Here is a 21,764-nt window from a genome sequence, read left to right as displayed (position 1 = left end):
AGTGTATTCATTTCAGTTCATACACTTTTGCAGTTCCTGAATCTTTGCTGCAAATGGTTGCTGCAGGGAAGGTAGGGGAAGGTGGGGTTAGAGAGATCAACTAAAGGACTTGAGGCATGCATATAAGCCTGACTAATGGACACTGACACCAGTGGGGGTGATGACATGAGGAGGAGGTAGGAGGGACAAATGGGGGATAAGGACACATATGTAATACCTTAATCAATAAAGAAAAAAATAGCCCTAGCTGGTTAGGCACTGTGGATAGATTATTGGCCTCCAGACTGATGGGTGCCAGGTTCAATTCCGGCCAAAGACACATGCCTGGGTTGTGGGCTTGGTCCCCAGTGTGAGGCATGCAGGTGGCAGAGAATCAATGATTCTCACGCATCATTGATGTTGCTATCTCTCTCCCTCTCCCTTTCTCACTGAAATCAATAAAAAATATTTCAAAACATAAAAGAATAAACAGATGAATAAAATAGAGCCAGAGTAAAAAATATATGTTTTAGAATATAATAAAAGGAATCCTATTATTTTCAGATATTTAATAATTCCTACAACTTTTGTGATAAAATAGGTTTGCACTGTTTTGGTAATATTATATTTAATATTTTTCCTTAACATATTAATGTTTATTGCATGTAACACTATATTATAACAGACTAATATGCAAATTGTCCCTTCAAACAGGAGTTTGACCAGGAGATCCACCATGGGGTGGGACAGACTGGCTAGCATCCAGGGCTGCACCCTGCAGGCAGCCCCACACTGTTCTGTCCATGGCCCCCTTCCACCCCCGCAATGATCGAGGACGCGCCAGCCAGTAATCTGCCCACAGCCCCTTCCCCTGGCCTTCATCTTCCCCCATCTGATCCCCCACTCGATCTGGGTGGAGCCAGCCGGCCAAACACCTGTATCCCCTCCCCCTGGCCAACCTGGCGATTGGGGTGTGCAGGCCGGACACCACTCATGCATGAATTGTACAGTGGGTCTCCAGTATTATTATATTTAAAATTGTTTTTCTTGGAATATTAATGCTTATTGCATGTAAAATTATTACATTTAAAATAGTTTTCCTGGAAATATTAACATTTCTTCAATGTAACATTACGACACTAAAACCATTTTTCTTAAAATATTAAAAAAGTAAATATAAAAAAGAGGGACACTGTATCAACATGGATTAAAAGGAATGCATTCTTCACTCTGGTGTTATCTACTTATTACCTCACTAATCAGAAGATGAAGAATTATTCCTAACAATGAAACAATAAGATAGTGTTGAGTACAGATGCCCATCCACTACTCACTTTCCACATGGCTTCCAGGAATTAAAGTGTAGCATTCCTTTTAAAACAGCTCATTACTCTAATCCATGAGAGACTGTACCATTTACCTTGAAATCCCATCCCAGTAATGCGTTGCCTTGGATCAGAATGGGCAGGTCTTGTAGGTGGAGGATCCCAACTTCTTGAAGATGGAGTTCTTTTCAGTGGAAGGGAATCCACCCTGCAGCCACTTCTGTGAAGATTAATTGTATGTCCGCCATCCTCTGTGTCATAAATAACATCATTCTACGTGAGTAGGGTCAACATTTGTTAAATGGTCAAGTCTGGTTATTGTGTATAAATATTTACTAAACAGGATAATGGTCATAAGCATGCTGGTTAGCACAAAATGATAAAATTCTATCTTCACATGTCTTCAGTACAGTGCTCAGAGTTATTGAAAATCAGTTTGGATAACTGAGAAAGAACTGAAGCAGAATTATATATACATGCCAATAAAACAAAACAGAACACACACACACACACACACACACACACACACACACACACACACCAGAATTTGAATGCAGAGAATCCAGATATACTAAGTGAAAGAAGTTATTTAAAAATACAAAAAAACAGTCTCAACTAGTCTTCAAACTAATTTCATCTCAATAAAAGCTTTTAAAACATGTAATGTCATAGTTAAAAATTAAAATATAAAGTCAAAACGTGATGCATTACAAAAAAGTGTTATTTCACGAATGTTATCACATAATTCCTACAGTTCATTTATAAAATAACTCTTTGATCAGAATACTACACTCTATTTAAATAGCATTTAAAGAAAACATGTTGAATGATACATAATTAACAATCACTGTTTTCATTTTCAAATAGAAAAGAGGCTTATCTTCCAATTCTGTAATTCGTCATGGGAAAGAAGAACTATGAGCATCCTCATATGTGGCCAAATATGAACTGGAAAACTCTTCTCAGTATCACCCAGATGGTAAAAACAGGAACATTCACCTTCAACTTGCACAAACCCTGCAATAACACTAGGAAATTTCCCGTGAAATGTCACACACCTAATTATCACAAATGGACACTAAATCTTTGAAATTAGGAAAACTGGTTAATATGAAACCAACTTTTCCTGCTACAGATATGTTGAAATGAATATACTTTCCTTTCATAGTCAGTCAAATAAGTAAATAGATAAATTAATTAAAAGACAACTCCCTGAAAATAGCTCGTCAACATGTTTATTCATGTTTCATATTCCTCATATACAAGAAAGAAAGAAGGAAAGAAAGACCAATAAACTTGGTGAATGATTGGTTTTTAGCCTTTTCCTGAGTCAGAGACCCCTTTGTGAATCTATTTAATACCATAGACATTTCTCTTATGTAGTTTCCAAATGGAAAGTTTTCTACATCAAACGTAAGTACAAGATCATCTTATCAATTTAATAATAGAGATTATTATTTTACACAGTACAGGGTTGCACATTCCTATACTCAAAACTAGTATTTCAAATCCAATTCTAAATAATGAAGTGTGTGTCCTTGACGTTTATATAGTTAGACCAACTTTTATTTCAGTGGGAATTTTCCAAGGTGAACTGATGTCCTTTTTTGAGACGAAAGAAGGGTACTTTCAGAACAAATTCTTAGTAGTTCAATAAGTATGAATCTTCACTTTAAACCTACTTGACTTCCTGTTCCCAAAGTGTAACATTCTAAAATATGATCAATAGAATTAAGTTCTTCAGAGAACTGTTGAAGTGACTAGAGGCAAACAGTAATGCTAAAATAGACTGAATTTAGCTTGAGGTTTAAATCCTATCCGTGTAAGGTCATTAGGAGTGTTTCACACATTACATATTGCATTCACTATTAGAAGTGCGATACCTCTTTAGCAATTACAAATCATCTTGATCATCAGTATACATTCCCAATCTAATGAAAGGTATCATTTCTTTTGCTCTGAATGATATGAATGAAATTGAGGTGTATCTCTTCATTCAATGTTACTGTTTTCACATAAATAATGGTTTCATGCTCATATCTTTTTTTAATTTTTTAAAAACATTTGAGTTACTGACAGTAACTTTATGAATTTAAAGTTATTGAATTTATGGAAGTTAATATGATCTCATAGGCTTCAGGTACACAAGTCTATGATACCTCATTTGCATATTGTATTATGTGTTTACCTACCTCAGATCTCCTACCATCCCTAGATTTTGAAACATTACCTAAGTGTTTTCCACCTGAGGGTCCTTTTGCTTCTCTTACTTCCTCCTCTTCCACTTCTCAGACTTCTCACATCACCTCTATTTCTTGATGGAACTGGTGCCCTCTGCCCACCCCCACTTTGAAAAGATGGTTTCTTGGTGTAGTCTACTTTAGTTGTTTTTCCACCCACAGACTAAAATGAGTACACATAATATCAACACTACATAACATTTAACCTGAACAAATGAGCAACTGTTTGAAACCTACTTATTATTGCAACTAAAATCAAGATCTACCTCAAATTCTTCTCCCAAACCAAGTGTTTCCTTCAAAAATGACAGAGTCCTTTTTCATGGTAAGTTTATGAAACACTTCATTATTAACAATATTCCATTGAAGTATTCAACACAGAACCATATATGTTGGTTAATAAAATTCCTCCAAAGACCACTAGTAATAAGGACTAAAATGTATGTCGGTTAATAAAAGTCCTCCAAAGACCCCTAGTAATAAGGATGAAAATGTCTCACATTCCAGGCGAAAGCACATAAATTCCATTCTTGTTTTTTAGTAGGCTTATTCTTGGTTATATGGAGAGAGGGATAGAGAGATGGAAACAAAGATGAAAGAGAAATATTTTGATCAGCGGCTTCCTTAAATGGCTCCTACTGGCAAACCAGCCAGCACCTTGGGCATGTGTCCTCACCCGATATAGATGATGAGACATCTTGGTTCACAAATCTATCCTCAACCATTGAGCAATACTGGCTGGGCAATGTGGATTACTTTTTAGAATGTGTCTGTTACTTCATTTATGTTTTGACACATCTATTTCATGTTTTCCAGTGCACCCGGCTTACATAAACTATTTATTTTTTAAAACAAACAATCATTCATTCAAAATGATTAGGTACTTTATTCCTCCTCTACCGCTTCTCAGGTTTCTTAGTTTTACTATTTCTTCAGTAAAAATGACAGAAAACGATGTCCAGTATGAATGCAACTCTGTATACATAGTTCTGATTTGTTTCTCCATTCTATTTTTAATCGGCTCTTTGCACAATCTTTAGTATTTTTATGTTACTGCACTGTTTGATGTTAAATATGGTTCTAAGAAAACAAACCATTTTGAAGGGGAGAGCTGCTATGACTAGGAACCCAGCCTCACCTCTACCCAGATGGGCCTCACACATCACCTGAGAGCCACTCTGGCCAAAGACCTTTTTACGGCAGCAGCAGACCCACGGACACCGGGACTCCAGCCCCCCACCACTGCCATTGCCTCCTGTGAGTCTTGGAGTGTACAATTGAATTGCGGATCCACTCTGTGGCCATTGGCCCATCACACCCTGGCACCTGGGTTCTGACATGATAGCTAAAATGGGGAGACAAACAAACAACACCCAAAGGACAGAAAAGGAGGAATTGCCAGAAGAGGAACTCAATTAAATGGAGACATACAATATGTTCGAAAAGGAATTCAGAATAAGGGTCATAAAGTTCATACACCAGATGCATGGGAAATCCACAACTTACATAAGAATCAAGGAAAAATGAAAAACATTGATAATAGCTACAATAAAAAATACGATGGAAGGTTTCAATAGTAGACTAGAAGTAGCAAAGAATTGAATCAGCGATTTAGGAGACAGGGCAGAGTAACACACCCTGAACAACACAATCTGAACAGCAACTTGAGAGAAAAAATGGAAAGCAGGTGGATATCCTAAGGGAGATTGGGGATAACATGAAACAAATAACATGTGTATAATAAGGGTGTCAGAAGGACAAGATGAGGAACAAGGATTAGGAAACCTATTAGAAGAAATAATCACAAAACCTTCCTGATCTTGGGAAGAAAAAGTCACACAAGCACAGACAGCCCCAAACAAGATGAAACCAATAAGACCTATACCAAGACACATTGTAATTATAATGGCAAACAATAATGACACAAACAGAACCTTAAAGGCTGCAAGAGAGACACAGGGAGTCACCTACAAAGGCTCTCCTGTTAGATTATCAAATGATTTTTAACAGAAACACATCAGGCCAGAAGGGAATGAAAGGAAATATACAAAGTGATGCAAAACAAGGGACCAAATCCAGGAATACTTATCCAGCAAGGCAATCATTCAAGACTATAGGGGAATTCAGTGTCTTTACAGAAAAAAAAAAAAAATCTAAGGGAGTGTTTCACTACTAAACCATCAATGCAAGAAATGCTGAAGGGACTGTTGTAAAAAGAAGGAATAGAAGAGACAGAAGAAACACAGGCATAAAAAAAAAAGTGGCAACATATCAGTACCTATCAAAATAACCTTAAACCTAAATGGACTAAACACTCCATTCAAAAGATATATAATGGCCAAAATTATAATAAAACAAGACCCATATATATGCTGTCTATGAGAGACCCACCTCAGAATAAGGACTCACATGGACTGTAAGTGGAAGGAGAGAAATACTTTTCAGGCAAAAAAGGGGAAACAACTAGGGGATCAATAATTATATTTGAAGAAATAAATCTCAAGAAGCCAAGACGGTGATGGAATAGGCATACATGTCCCAGGGCACGTCCTGGAGCAAATGGAGTGAGCAGCTGAAACTAATAACACCCACCCGGAATTGGCAAAGTACACTCAGGTGGTGAGACAGTTTGCAGCCAGGAACGGCAGGGTTCCTCTGGTAAGGTAAAAACCAGGGATCTGGGCAGGAAAGTTTGCCACACCTCTGAGCCCAGAAAGGATATAAGCACCCCTATGTTCATAGCAGCACAATTCACCAGAGCTAAGATCTGGAAACAGTCTAAGTGCCCATCAGCAGATGAATGGATTAGAAAACAGTGGTACATCTACACGATGGAATACTATGCTGTTGTAAAAAAGAAGGAATTCTTGCCATTTGCAGCAGCATGGATGGAACTGAAGAGCATTATGCTAAGTGAAATAAGCCAGTCAATGAAGGAAAAATACCACATGATCTCACTCATTTATGGATAATAAAGACCATTATAAAATTATGAACAAAAATAGATACAGAGGCAGAGCAGCTTCGAACAGACTGTCAAACTACAGCGGGAAGGCAGGGGAGGGTTGGGGGGTAGGCGGGGAGAGTGAGAGATCACCCGAAAGACTTGTATGCATGCATATAAGCATAACCAATGGACATAAGACACTGGGAGTTAGGGGAGGCCAGGGGAATGTCTGGGCGGGGTAGAAAGAGGAGACATATGTAATACCCTTTGTAATACTTTAAGCAATAAAACAATTTAGAAAAGAGAGAAAAAAGAAATCTCAAAGTAAAGGTCATAAAAAAGAGATAAGACCGATTGCTATGATGTGCTCTGCCACCCAGGGAGTAGACTCTCAATGCAAGAGCTGCCCTTGGGGATCAGTGAGCTCCCACAGGGCAGCGCCATTCAGCTGGATCCTGTGCTGACGACTGGCCAGTGGAGCAGCAGTGGCAGGAATCTCTCCCACCTCCACAGAGGCGCTAAGCATGTTTGGCAACTGGGATTAAGCCTAAGCCATCATTCGGACATCCCCTGAGGTCTCCCAGGCTGCCAGAGGGTGAGGGACTCTGCCAAGTGTACAAAGTTCGTTCACTGGGCCTCTTATATTGCTAATAAACTACAATAAGATATAACAAAATTCAAATACTTGGAGGCTAAATAGTCTTTTATTAAATAAATGGAGGCCCAGGGTATGAATTCCTGTATGGAAGCAGTCTGGTTGGCCTCCCCAGATGGGGGCACATGGGGCCAGGCCTGCAGCAGTTAGTGGCCATTGGCGGTTAACCAGAAGGCCATGCCTCCAATCTGGGCGTTAGCGCATATAGGGGGTGGGGCTGACCAGGGGAAAGGCTGTGAGTGGTTTTCTTATCAGTTCTGCCCCAAATGGAGGATTGGGGGCAGATGGGAAGCAAGGCTGGTCAGGGATATGGCCGACTGGGGCCCAGAAAAGACTGCTTGGCTGCCGCAATGCAAGTAATAGCCACCAGCTATTCTGGTCATTCTGCCATTCCGGTCACAGGGCTTTTATGTACAAAGATAGATAACTGGGTTACCGAAGAGATTAAAGAAGAAATTAAAATCATCCTGGAAGTAAATGAAAATTAAAAATAAAAGTCCAAAATCTATGGGACACACTGAAAGCAGTCCTTAGAGGGAACTTCATAGCATTACAGGCCTAACTCAAAGAACAAGAAAAACAGTTAACAAATTATCTAACCCCCACAACTTAAAAAGTTAGAGCAACAAGCAAAGCCCAAACTGAGCAGCAGGAAGGAAATAATGAAGATCACAGCAGAAATAAATGACATAGAGACCAAAAACCGCACAAAAGATTAATAAAGACATGAGCTATTTCTTTGAAAGGATAAACCAGATTGACTAAGCTCTAGCTAGGCTCACCAACAGGACCCCAGTAAACAAAATCAGAAATGAAAGAGGCAAAATAGCAAAAGACCCCACAGATATAAAAAGGATTGTAAATAAATACTATGGACAACTCTACTCCAACAAACTGATCAACCCTGAAGAAATGGACATATTCCTAGAAAAATACAATCTTCCTAAACTCAGTTAGGAAGAATAAAACATAGGACCACGCCAATAACTACTCAGAAAATTCAAGCAGTCACAAAAATAACTTGCAGCAAACAAAAGCCTGGGCGAGACGGCTTCACAGGGACTTTTACCAAGTGTTCAAAGAAAAACTAAAACCTTCTTCCTCAGACTATTCCATAAAATTCAAAGGAAGTACCATTTCCCAACACTTCCTATGAAGCCAGCATTACTCTAATCCCAAAGCCAGATAGAGAAAACACAAAGAAAGAAAAATGCAGGCCAATATATCTCTGATGACCATAGATGTTACAATCCTCAACAGAACTCTAACAAATGCGATGCAACATTACATTGAAATGAGCATACACCATGCCAAAGCGGATATATTCTGGGGAAGTAGGATGAGTCAACATCCAGAAATCAATAAGTGTGATGCATCACATAAACAAATTGAGAGAGATTCATATCCATTGGTGCAGGAAAAGCATTTGACAAAATCCAACACCCAATTTTGATAAAAACTCTAAGCAAACTGGGCATAGAGGGATCATACCTCAACATTAACAAAGCCTTATGTGACAAAACTACAGACAACATCATACTCAATGGGCAAAAACAATTACTCTAAGAAGAGGAACAAGACAGGGATGCCCACTCTCACCTCTTCTGTTCGACAGAGTACTGGTAGTGCTAGGCAATGCAGTCAGACAAGAAGAAGTCAAACAAGGCATGCAAAGTGGAAAAGAGGAAGTAAAACTGTCATAATTCTCGCAGATGGCATGGTATTGTCCATAGAAATACCTAAAGACTCCACCAAAAAAACTAGGAGATTTAATAAATGAATTTGGCAATGTAGCAGGGTACAAAATTAACACCCAGAATTCTATGGCTTTTTGATACACGGATAATGAACTCAGAAATAGAAACAAACAAACAAAAATGCCATTTAGCAGTGCAACAAAAATTTAAGAAACCTAGGAATAAACTTAACTAAGGAGGTAAAAACCGGTTCTTGGAAAACTACAGGAAATTGAAAAAAAGTGATAGAGGAAGACTAAAGCAAATAGAAGAACATACCATATTCACGGTTTGGTACAATCAACATCATTAAAATGTTCATAGTACCCAAAGCAATGTACAGTTTTAATGTATTAACCATTAAAATGTCAATGGCGTATCTCACAGACCTAGAAGAAAGTTTCCAAAAATTCCTATGAATTTAAGAAAAGACCCCAAATAGTTACAGCAATCTGGACAAAGAAGAACAAATTTGGAGGGATCACAATACCAGATATCAAGCTATACTACAAGTCACCATTCTCAGAACTGCCTCTGACTGGAACTAAAACAGACATAAAGACCAATGGGACAGAACAGAGAACATAGAAGTCGACCCTAACCATTATGCTCAATTAATGTTTGACAAAGGGAGGCAAAAGCATAGAATGGAGTCATACAGTCTCTTCAATAATTGGTGTTGGAACCTGGATGGCAGTCAGGCCTAGGCAGGGCTGGGTAGGTGGGGCGGCGCGGGGCGGGGCGGGGCGTGGCGGGGCGGGGCGCGGTAGGGCGGCTGCGCACTGGGCTAGGACTCTGCTGGCACAGGCACTGCACTGGAGACTCTTGTCCTTCCCGCGGGGTCTGGGGCCTCCCAGCAGGGCCCCATGGAGGACCTTAGCCTGGACAGCTGCAGAGAGGAGGACGCGGCGCCAGGCGCCAAGGGGTGGCCCGAACCCCAGGCGAGGGTGCACTTCCGCGTGACAAGGTTCATCATGGAGGCAGGTGTCAAGCTAGGGATGTAGTCCATTCCCCTCGCCACCGCCTGTGCCATTTACCATAAGTTCTTCTGCGAGATCAACCTGGACGCCTATGACCCCTACTTGGTCGCCATGTCTGCCCTTTACTTGGCTGGCAAAGTGGAAGAACAGCCCCTGCGAACCCGTGACATCATCAACGTGTCCAACAGGTACTTCCACCCAGGCAGCGAGCCCTTGGAGATGGACTCCCTAGTCTGGGTGATCCAGGACAGCATTGTGCAGTGCGAGCTCCTTGTGCTGCGGGTACTGCGCTTCCAAGTCTCCTTTCCGCACCCACACAGGTACCTGCTCCACTACCTGATTTCTCTCAAGAACTGGCTGAATCCTTACAGCTGGCAACGGACCCCCATCTCCGTCACTGCCTGGGCCCTGCTGCGGGACAGCTACCGCGGGGGGCTGTGCTTCCGGTTCCAGGCTCAGCACATAGCGGTGGCGGTGCTCCACCTGGCCCTGCAGGTCTATGGGGTCCAGGTGCCCGCTGAGGCCATGGCCGAGAAGCCATGGTGGCAAGTGTTTAGTGGCGACCTTACCAAGCCAATCATTGATAACATTGTGTTTGATCTCACTTGCATTTATACCATGGACACAGAGATCCCCAAAGACAAGCCTGGGACACTCGGCTGCCAGGGGACAGCGCCACCACATCGCCCTGAGGGCCGGTCCCCAGAGCACTGGCAGGGAGGACTGGTTTTGTGCTGCTGGAGACAGGCCAGTGAATGCCGGGGTCCAACCCAGCAGGTCCAGGGGTTCCCAAAGGCGTTAGACGGAGTCGGCGAAGAAGGAATGACACGGAGACAGTGTTCAGTTGATCAGCAGCCTAGCCAGGATCTTCAGGCAAGTTCTGGTCTGGATCTCCAGAGAGGTTCTGCTGTTTATTGTCTTGTTACATCAGTATTTATCCCAGTTGATTTTAATCCTATCAATTTCTATTACAAAGGTTAGGGTGTTTCTTATCTCCATTCCAGGGAGTAAAGATTATGTAGCTTAAGCATGATTGTTTGTAGTTATTAACTACCCGCCTGGCACTTAGTTAAGGAGTTTCATCCCCTCCCTAACTTCAGGGAAAAGTTCCTACCTGGGGAAACAACCTTTCTAGGAGAGGTGACCTTGGTTAAAACACACAGCGCTAAGGGGAGCAAACATATTAAGAACAGTATGCTATATACGCCAGGTCCCTTGAAACATATGCTGTGCAGATATTTCTTTCCTGCAGCGACTGTGTCAAGCAGCAAGGATGGACCGCCTTCCGGCAGGTGAAGGCGATGACATGCTGCCACTTTGATTCTCAGGCTTTGACTCTCCCTGGCAGCCAAGGTCCAGATGGGGATGGGCACTGCACCTCCCGTGGGCAGGAGGGTGCCGTGGGCAGGAGGGTGCTGCAGGCAGCTCTGAGGACTCCGGGTCTGCTTTTGTCCTTTGAAAGAACGCAGACTACAGCCGAGGTTTGGGATCAGTGGAAGGAAAATCAAAGAACGGATGGGACTGTGCCCCAGGGGATTTTTTTAAAGGCCAGATTTAGAGAAAGTATGACTCAATTAACATAGAGGAAATTTTATTTTGTTTCATTGAAGATATTACAAAGCCAAAATAAAAAACATAATAATAATTGGTGTTGGACTTATAGCACAGATACATGCAAAAAAATTAGTCTAGACCACCAATTTACACCATACATAAGTATAAATTGGGAATGAATAAAGGACTTAAACGTAAGTGGGTAACAATGAAAATCTTAGAAGAAGCAAAATATCAGGCATCTGTCTCAGCAATACCTTTACTGATACAGCTCCTAGGGCAATGGAAACTGAAGAGAAAAGAAACAAATGGGACGATATCAAATTAAAACACTTCTGCAGAAAAGAAGCGGCCAGCAAATACAACAACAACAACAAAACAAGGAAGTCCACTGCCTGGGAGAAGATATTTGCCAATGTTATATCAGATAAGGACCTATTCTCCAAAATTCATACTGAACTCATCCACTAAACAAAAGGAAGATCAACATTCCAATAAAAAACTGGGCACCACCACCACAAAGGCCCCTTCTGACTTATGGTGGCCCAGTTCCTGTGATGATTATTACAGCCACACAGGAGATGGGTATGATGGGGGCATGGCAATTACTGCAACAGCCGATGGGACACCCCTGTAAGAGGTCCTGAGTGTGGTGCTGGCGGCGATCACAGGATACACCATGTACGCAAGAGAGAGTGAATCATGCAGTACAGTAGCTCACCTGATTGGGCACTCGGGGAGTCAGAGGGGAAGCCCCTGTGACAGAAGAATTGTGACAGAAGAATTAGACACTGAAAATAAAAATGATAAGGTACAGACAATATTTTATTGTAAGGAATTTGGCTTCTGTTATTTAAGAATGACAAAAAGCAAATGGTAGGTTTGGGGGAAGCATCAAGAATTGTAGGTACCATTATGAAGTTTCAGGATTGGAGGCAAGGTTTGAATTGTACAAGGTTGCTTCCTAAGTGCTGATTTAAATTACAATATACTTAAATGTTTAAATTTTACATATTGTATTGTTAACATATTCAGAATATAAGCACAACCAACAGACCAACAGAGGCAAGACACTGGGAGTGGGTGACAAGAACAAGAGACTAGAGATAGAGGAAGCCGGAGGGAAGGTAAGTAGAAAAAAAGAAAGAGACATATATATTACTTTTTGTAAAACCTTAAACACTAACATTGCAAAAATTTTTCAAAAGAAAGTGTTCTGCAACATGGGATTTCTTGTCTGATTTTAATACAAACACAGAAAAGTAGTCTGTTTGGATGGTGAGTTATATTCATGGCCCTAAATTTCCCAGGGTGTCTATGACCATATGTGCATAAAGTCTTTGAAGTGAACTGCATACAAAATGAAGCAGTGTGTTATTTCATCATGGCATGCTGCCCTGTTTTCCAGTTAGGGAGGGTAAACAAATGAGGTATTCTCCTTGGAAAACCTAAATGGATAAAAGGATTGAAGAACCTCTGACAAGGCTGCAAAACAAGGATTCCTCCAGCTCTGTGGCCCACACTTTGCCCCCTAAGATACTGATCAGGAGCACGCCGATCCCAGTGGCCCCAGGAGGAAGTGGAGACCCTGGGGAAATAGGAGATGGTGGTGAGCAGCAATAGGGCAATGTGGCGTGGCAGCACAGCAGCCTAGGCCTCAGCATGAGGAAGATTCACAGACACCTGTGGAAGGAGTATAGGAAGAACATGTCATGGCAGCCCCTGTTGAGGGGCAGGTGGAAAGGCCTGAAGGTGCTGTGGGTGGCCTAGAGGGAGAGTTCAGAGGAGGGGCTGAGGTAATCTGCTTTGACTCTGAGTGACAGTGGACATGCACACTCCCTCCTCCTGCCTAAGCCCCCCTGCCTGAGCTGGAATTGCACTGCCCTTGTTGTACTGGTAGTTCCTGTCAAAGGCACACACCCTGCGGCCCTGGTGTTACAGGCTGTTTCCCTCCCAGCATCCAGGTGTCCCTGTGAGAGAAAAATAATGGCCCAGGAACCTGGCAGCACACCAGGGGAGAGCCCAGGCATCCCCTCCTCACCCGTCCTGTCCGCTCACTCTGGGCCATCGTCCTCTCATAGTACTTCAGGGGATTGAGCCACAGGTCCTTGCTGATGATCTGGTAGGGCAAACAGAGCTTGGTCAGGAGAACACAGGGACCCAAATAGAAACCCAAGCAGCAGGCGGACACAGGAATCTGGCATGGCCAGTGACATCCCACCTCAGCAATCCTGTCAGATGATGTCACACTGTGGTCAGAGATCCAGCAGAAGAAGCTGGCGTTGCTGTCCTGGAGCCCGTGGCTGTAGACTTCTTGTTCACAATGCTGGTACCACTGAATGGGAGTGGCACGGGACAACCTGTATCCTGCAGGAGAGGGGTATGTGAAGCTGGGTACATCACCTTCCATCCCTGCCCACCACCAGCTGCAGCCCATGCAGGGAGCCTCCTCTTACCTGTGAGGGTGATGAGATACTCCTTCACAATCACATGGTTGCGGAAGTAGGGGTTGCTGCGGAAGTACAGGCTAATGGTGCAGCAACCCCAGGGATGCCTGACTTCCCTCACCTGCAGAAGGAAATGGATCCAGGGAGTGAAATCGCAGCCCAGTGCTGCCGCCTGTAGCTGTTTTCAGGGACAGGCCATTTCCCCACCTGCCCTCCACTACTCCTTGGAGCAGGTGCACTTACCTTCAAATCAATCACATGGCCGAGCATATTTTCATCTTGGACGCTGATCATGGCCGACAACTCTGGGTGGTTGACAAACTGCTTTGGGTCAAGGAGCCTGCAACCTGGGAGCTGGGCATGGACCAGCTAGAAAGAGCAGCCTGGCCTGGCCTCTCCTTCCCTTAAGGCCACTCCTTCTCCATCAAGGGCAGAAAGGGGCACAGCACCACTCTGTTTCCTGACAGACCCTGATGCCCACCAGATTGTTTTGTGCTGAGGGCTTGACAGGCTACACATCACACATTCCTCTTCTGACTGAGGAATTGGACATAGAGACGGCATGTAAGGCAGCATTAGTTAGTCCCAGAACAGCCCGTGCAACACAGCCCTGTCTGTGGGCATCAGCCCCTGGTGTATGCGTGCCTCTGCCTTGGAGCTCTGCCCCTGGACACCCTGGTAATGCTTCTATGGTGCCTGTACAAGACAGAGGGTGTTTCCAGGATCCTGGGCCAGACCCGGGCACACTGCCCCTAGCTTGTCCTCAATGTTCTTTTCTAGGGGAACCATCCCCGCTTACACCGTTCTCCTGCACTGTCCCATGCTCCTTGTGATCCTGCTCCTCTACCCTCAAGGATACAGCTGTGAGCCAGAACCCAGGGATGCGCCGGATATTGAGGCTTCTCCGTTTGAAATAGGGCTTGAGCCTCTGCTGAGTCCTGCACCTGATCCGAGAGAAGGCCCTGCTGGCTTGCTCGTTCATGGGCTCCATCTCCAATTGAAGGGCCTGGAGCACCTCCAGAGGGGACCAGGTTAACTTGGCCCCGGGCCCTGACTGGGCCTGCTCCTGCTGCACTGGTTCCTCTTCTTCTGGCTTTGCTTTGGCCTTGGACTGAGGCTCCACCTCTCCCACCTGTTCCACTGCCTTCATGGTGCACTTCCCCTCCCCCTGCAGGACAAACTGCTCCCCTGCAATTAATTGCTCCTCCATCCACCCCTCCTCCTGGTGGTCACTCCCTTGTGGGTCACCTGGAACCTGTGCCTCCAGCCTCAGCTCTTCACTCACCACCTCCTCCTGCCTCCCCACCTGCAGATCTGGGAAAACCTCCTCACCTGCCCACTTGGCCTGCCATGGCACCACCTGCAGAAGGCCCTCGGTCCACAGGATAAACTGAGCCTGTGCCTGGAACTCCTCCCCCAGGCCCTCCTTGTCTTCCCCTTGCTCCTCACTCTGGGTTCCCTGCTGCACCTCACTCTCCTCTCCCTGCACACACTGCTCTGCAGCCACCCTGTCCTCCCCTCTCCCGCACTCAGGATCAATCCCAACATCCTGGCCTGTGTCCAACCTCAGCTCCAGGGTCTCAGCCTCCCCCACCAGCATGAAGTCTTCCCACTCCAGCCCCAAAGCTGCCCTCTGAACTTCCTGTGCCCTTGTGTCCTGGGTATCACCACTTCCCTGCACCGAGGTGAAGCTAAAAGCCTCCTGGATCATCCTGCTTGCCCTGTCCTTCCTGGTGCAATGGCCCTGGGGAGCCCTGTGAATCCTCAGGCGCCCTGCAGCTGAAGGCCCCCCAGTGGAACTGAGAGGAAGCGCGCTGCCCTCAGGAGCCCCTCAGTCTCCCAACACAGCCTGACTCTGGATGCCCCCTGGCTCTGAGACTGGTGTTGTGAAGGAGCAGGTGGTGCAGAGCCTGCTGAGTCCAGGCAAGGTGCTTGCTCACTGTTGTATGCAACCAGGCCCTGGTGTGCTGACTGGGTGCAAACTGGGCTCATGCACAGGCGCTGGTCATGTGAACATGTGGTACAGAAGGCACCTGGCCAGGCCCAGCCTGCTGTTTCTGGTTGTGCTCCTCAAAAGCCTCCTCCAATCACGGACAGGGCAGTGGGTGTCACCCTGCGCAACCCCGCCCCTCACTCAAAGTTCTGGTGTAGGTAGATGGTAACTCGGAGGTATCCTCTTATCTCTTCATTAGCCAGAAAATGGAGATTTTGAAAGCTTAGAATCTTGACCTGACTGCAAAGAAGGAAGAAATGGTGGAACTTGAAAATGACTTCAGGTTTTCTCACTGTGCTGAATGAAGTCAAACACTGCTGCAGTGAAATATTTTACCCGTTGTTCTCCCCGCATGAACTACAATAATAATGTGCTTTGTGTTGACATTTACTGCTGTGTTGCTGACAATTACCTGGAAGAGAAGTTAAGGGGATTCAATGGGTTGGAAAAAGTTGAGCTAAATCAGAAAGCAGGTCTAATTAAGCAAGTTTATTCTCTATCTATCTAAAGACACACACACACACACACACACACACACACACGCAGACACACACACACACACACACACACATTTATATGGCTAAGGTGACTCGTGCATGTGCCATAAGTTTGAACCTCTTGCTGGCGCCAATTGCATGCATGTGTTTCAAATCGGCATTGTCAATCTGAATTTGGTTGACACTGCTATTATAGAGAAAGGGCAAATAGCAGTACTAAAATATTTCTTCTAATTAATCTCCTTTCAATGTGCACAAATCCATGCACCTGGCCACTGGTATTCTAATACTGGCAAGATATCATCTGTGAATACTAATATTCTATTGGGCCAGGACATGCCAAATTGGTCACACATATCTATATATATAATAGCGTAAGAGACATTATGAGTGGTTGGTACGATGCACACCGACCACCAGGACGCAGACGCTCAACACAGGAGCTTCCCCCAGGTGGTCAAGGCTCTCCCACAGCGAGAGCATCACTCAGCCAGAAGGCGGGCTAATGGCTGGAAAGTGCAGCTGTGACAGCAAAAGCCTCTGCTGCCTATGTGACAAGGCTACGAAGCAGTGGTGGCAGGTGGAGTGGGGCTTGGATGAGCGGCATCAGAGCACCTGACTCCAGCTTGGGCTCCTGCCCGGCTGCCTGCCATTTCGTGCACTGCTACATCCCTCAGGAGGTGTCAGACCTAACCTGGCAGTCCCACATCTCCCAAGGGGTCCCAGATTGTGTGAGGGTGCAGACCAGGCAGTGGGACACCACTGGTGCTTGAATTTCATTCACCGGGCTTCTAGTCATTTTATTATTTATCACCGATTTAGCATGGTTCTCTTCTAATGCTGAATAATTTAAAGGTATAACCTGAATTTTGGTAATGATGGCCATTCAGATTTTACTGCTCTTTAGCGGTATTATTTAATGGCTTATATGAAGGGCACTAATCTCCCTCAAAATATGAGAAATACGACATGTCCCACAAACAGTACTATGCTTCAGTGCTAATTCTTTCCACTAATGCCCCTAAGTGAGCCTTTCACTAATTTTCTTTGCTCACTAGCTCATCCAAAATTGAAATGGGCAGGCTGCTTGTCTATATTCAAGTGCAGAGGCATATTCTTCTTAACTACACTGATGCTATCAATACTTTCAATTTTACAACATAATTTATAGTGAGGGTCTCTATGTTAGACTTTAAAACATCTCTTTACTAATATGAATAAGTCACTTTTACCTTATTTCTTCACAACTATGTGCACGCTCTGATGTAGCAACTTTCAGTGTCTGACTCTTTCAAGTGTCCCTTTCCACCCTTCTTTTCATTAAAAACAGGCCATCTGAAACCACACTGATCACTTTTCAGCCTGTTGTGATAATTCAGACATTCCTTGGGTTACGTTGGACTCGAAGTACATAAGTTTTGTGGTTACGTTGCCATTCCCCATTTATTTATTAAAAAAAAAAGTTTGAGCATTTCTATGTATGTATATATGTGCTTTATGTTTTCTTATTATTCATTTACCACAAGAAAGGTCAGCAATTGTTATCTTTCTTCTAATTTTTTTTAAACTGTTGCACGCCATTACTGCTGTGTATGTGTCTCCATGTGAGTGACATACGTGCTTATGTAGGTGGGTTCTGACTTACGCGAATATTGCATTACATCCCACTGCAGGAACGTGTCAACAATGTAACGTGAGGAACTACTGGACTTGTATCATGTTGATTAAGATGTAGTTATTTGGTCTCCATATTTCTTCAATAAGTATATGATTGTTGGAAGTACAAATTATATCTTTATATATTAATGTGTTCATTAGAATTTTCACTCAATAAAAATAAATGCCTTGTCCTTACAAAAAGATCTGGCCTTATAATTGAATGGCCTAATACATATTAGAGTAGGGCACGACTACCAAAGTTTCTCAGAAGAACACGGGTTGAAATGAAGAGTATATCCTGCCTACCCCTACTTGAAACAAGAGCCTTAGTTGAGCTCCATCATGATCCAAACAGAAACAAACAGTAAGAGACATGGCAGGTTTCTGTTACTATATGCCTACTGAGCATGCCTGAGTGCACATTTCCTGACGGTGCTACTGATCAGAATGTGCACTCACAGGACATTAGGGCCTTCATGCACAACTCCATCCTGAAACCACATGAAAAGGAGCGTATTGGACAAGAATGTTAGCAGGGACTTTACAATGCAGAGGGATTCTGAAGAAGATTTTAAAAGGTGGCATAACCCTAGCCAGTTGGGAACAGGGGAAGATCAACGACCTTCATACTGAAAGGCCCCAGTTTTGATTCAGGTCAAGGGCACTTGCCTGAGTGTGGGATCAATCTCGAGTCTGAGGCTTGCAGGAGGGAGCTGATCAAAGAATCACTCTCATCACTGATGTTTCTAACTCTCACATGCTCTCTGTTTCTCTCTGAGAGAAATAAAAATATATGTAAAAGCATGGTGGCAGAATAAGTGGATGCTACAGGGACATGCTCCCAGGAACAAACTGATATTCCAACTAAAATACAGAACAACTTCCGGAATAATCAATGGAAAACTCACAGGAGAGAACCCTGACACCTAGGACCGAAGGTGGAGGCCCCGTAGACACTGGTACGAGGAGAGGAGGCTTGAAGGGGCGGGCCTGACACCCACAGACAGCAACTGAAGTCTCGGAGAGATATCTCAACTATGGAGGACTGCCACTGAGAACTCTGGGTCTAATCCCCAAGCTACGCCTCCTAGCAGAGAGCACAGAACTGAGGAGGGTACCCATATAACCTGTGGATGTGAATAGCAGCAGGACACTGTCTGCCAGTAAGAGACAGCTAGAAATTCAGGTATCCTCTTAAAGAGCCAGCGCACAAATTTCCCTGTGGAGCCACACACCTTGTGCCCTGTCAAAGGGAGGGTGAAGTGGACTGGAGCTGTGAGGGTAAAAGCCAGAACTGGGGAGTCAAGGGTTCCAGCACAGAAGACAGACACTTCAAGTTTCCTTGGAGGAGTCATTTCCTCATGCAGCAGAGAAAATCTTTCCCATGCAGACATTTGCCTTTCCTGGAGGGGAGACAATTAACACATGCTACTGGGAAACACCTTGCCCTGAGGACACTTAAGAGATTATAAATAACAATTAACCTCCACGCAGAGGCAACTGTCCAACCCTGTTGAAACAAACTCTTGCTATAACCTGAGGACCATTGCCTTGGAGGCAAGTTAAGTTGGAATCCTATCAGTCTATAGACAGAGGAGGTCTCTGGAGGCTTTGAGTCTTTGCCTGACCTAATTAGTCAGAAACATCCTTTAACAATTTTCTGCACTAGAGACTGATAGGCAGACAGGTCTGCCTAACTTGTCACCACAAACCCACACAGAAAGCCAGAAAGAGGAATTAAATAAAAAATCCTCAAATGAGAGAACTGGATAATTCTCCAGATATTGAGAGAGATGAAGCACACAGAAGACATTTATCTGAATCTGACTTCAGAGCTATGAAGGTAAAAGAGCTCAACAGCATGAAAAAAGATATAGTGACTACGAAAAGAAGAACAGTCCTAGATATAAAATGACATAATACAAATAAAGAACACATAGAAGGAATAGGCAGATATTAGGGAAAGCTGAGGATCCAATCACTGATATAGAACAGAGTTAAAAATATCACCCAATAAAAAAAGGCAGAAAAATTAAGATTTAAAACAAACAAACAAACAAACAAACATCAGGACCACTTACATAACAGTATTAGAATAGCCAGTGTGCCAAAAGAGGAAGGAGGGGAGAAAGGCATAGAGAAGGTCTTTGAAGAAACAATGGCAGAACACTTACCTAACCTGGTAAAGGAAAATCCCACACAAGATCAAGAGCCAAAGAGAACCCCAAAGAAGAAGTACCCAAACAAACCCGTGACCAGACACATCATAATTAAAATGACAAAAATTAAAGACAAAGAGAGAATCTTCAAGGCAGCAAGACAAAAGAAAACTGTTAGCTATGAAGGAGTTCCCATAAGGCTGACTCCTGATCTCTCATCAGAAACTCTACAGGCCAGAAGAAGATGGCATGAAGTACTCAAGTTAATGGAAAGCAAGGATCTGAGACCAAGATTACTATATCTGGCAATTCTTTCATTCAAAATAGACGGTCAAATACAGAGCTTCCTAGACAGAAAAAGGCTGAAGGAGTACATCATCTCCAAGCCAGCTTTACAAGAAATGCTACAGAGATTGCTGTAATGAGAAGGAGAATCAGAGACAGAAACTTAGCCACACAGAAACAAAATGGAAAGAAATAAATACCTATGAATAATAACCCTAAATGTAAATAGGTCAATGCTCCAATCTAAAGGTGTAGTGGAGCCAAATGGATACAGAAACATGATGCAAGTATATGCTGTCTACAGGAGCACCATCTCAAAACAAAAGACACACACAGGATGAGAGTGAAAGAATGGGAAAAATTTCCATGCAAATGGAAAAGAAAAAAAAAGGCCGAAGTAACAATACGCATATCAGAAAAAAAAGACTTTAAAATAAAGGCCATCCCAAGAGATAAAGGTCACTGCATGATACTAAAGGGACCAACCAACAAGACGATATAACCCTAGTAATCATATATTCAGCCAACATAGGAGCACCTCAATATATATATGTCAAACAAACAAATAAACAAAAAATCAAAACAAACAAAAATTCTAGAAGACTTTAACAGAGAGTGTGACAAAAGGACAGTCACAGTAAGGGACTTTTATCACCCCTCTGACATCACTGGATAGATCTTCCATATGAAAAAATAACAAGGATGCAGAGCCTCTAAAGGACACACTGGATCCATTAGATTTACGTGACATTTTAGAATAGCGGTTCTCAACCCGTGGGTTGCGACCCCTTTGTGGGTCAAATGGCCCTTTCACAGGAGTCGCCTAAGTAAAGGGTGTCCCACAATTCACGCAAGAAGTAATTTTGATAGAAAACAAGGTTTATAATTAAAAACTGCACATTTTTATTGATTCATAAAGAAAGTAAAAGAACTGCACTTGGAAAACTACAGGACATTGAAATGGAGATAAAGATATCAACCAATGGATTCATATACCATGTTGATGGGTTGGTAGACTTAACTTCATTAACATGTCCATACCACCCAAAGCAATCTATAGATTCATTGTTATCTCCATTAAAATATCAACAGAATATTGCACAGACACAAAAAAATCCTTGAAAAAATTCAAATGGTGTAAAAATAGTCTGAGGAAGAAGAAAAAAGTTGGCGGGCTCACAATACCAGATATTAAGCTATATTATAAAGCCACCATTCTCAAAACTGCCTGCTACTGGCACTAGAAAAGACATATACTCCACTGAAACAGAACAGAGAACCCAGAAGTGAACCCAAGTCATTACGCTC

Source organism: Myotis nattereri, assembly GCF_964212035.1.
Source record: "Myotis nattereri genome assembly, chromosome: Y".
Lineage (NCBI taxonomy): Eukaryota > Metazoa > Chordata > Mammalia > Chiroptera > Vespertilionidae > Myotis > Myotis nattereri.
The sequence above is the reverse complement of the archived record's forward strand: the minus strand, read 5'-3'. Positions refer to the sequence as shown.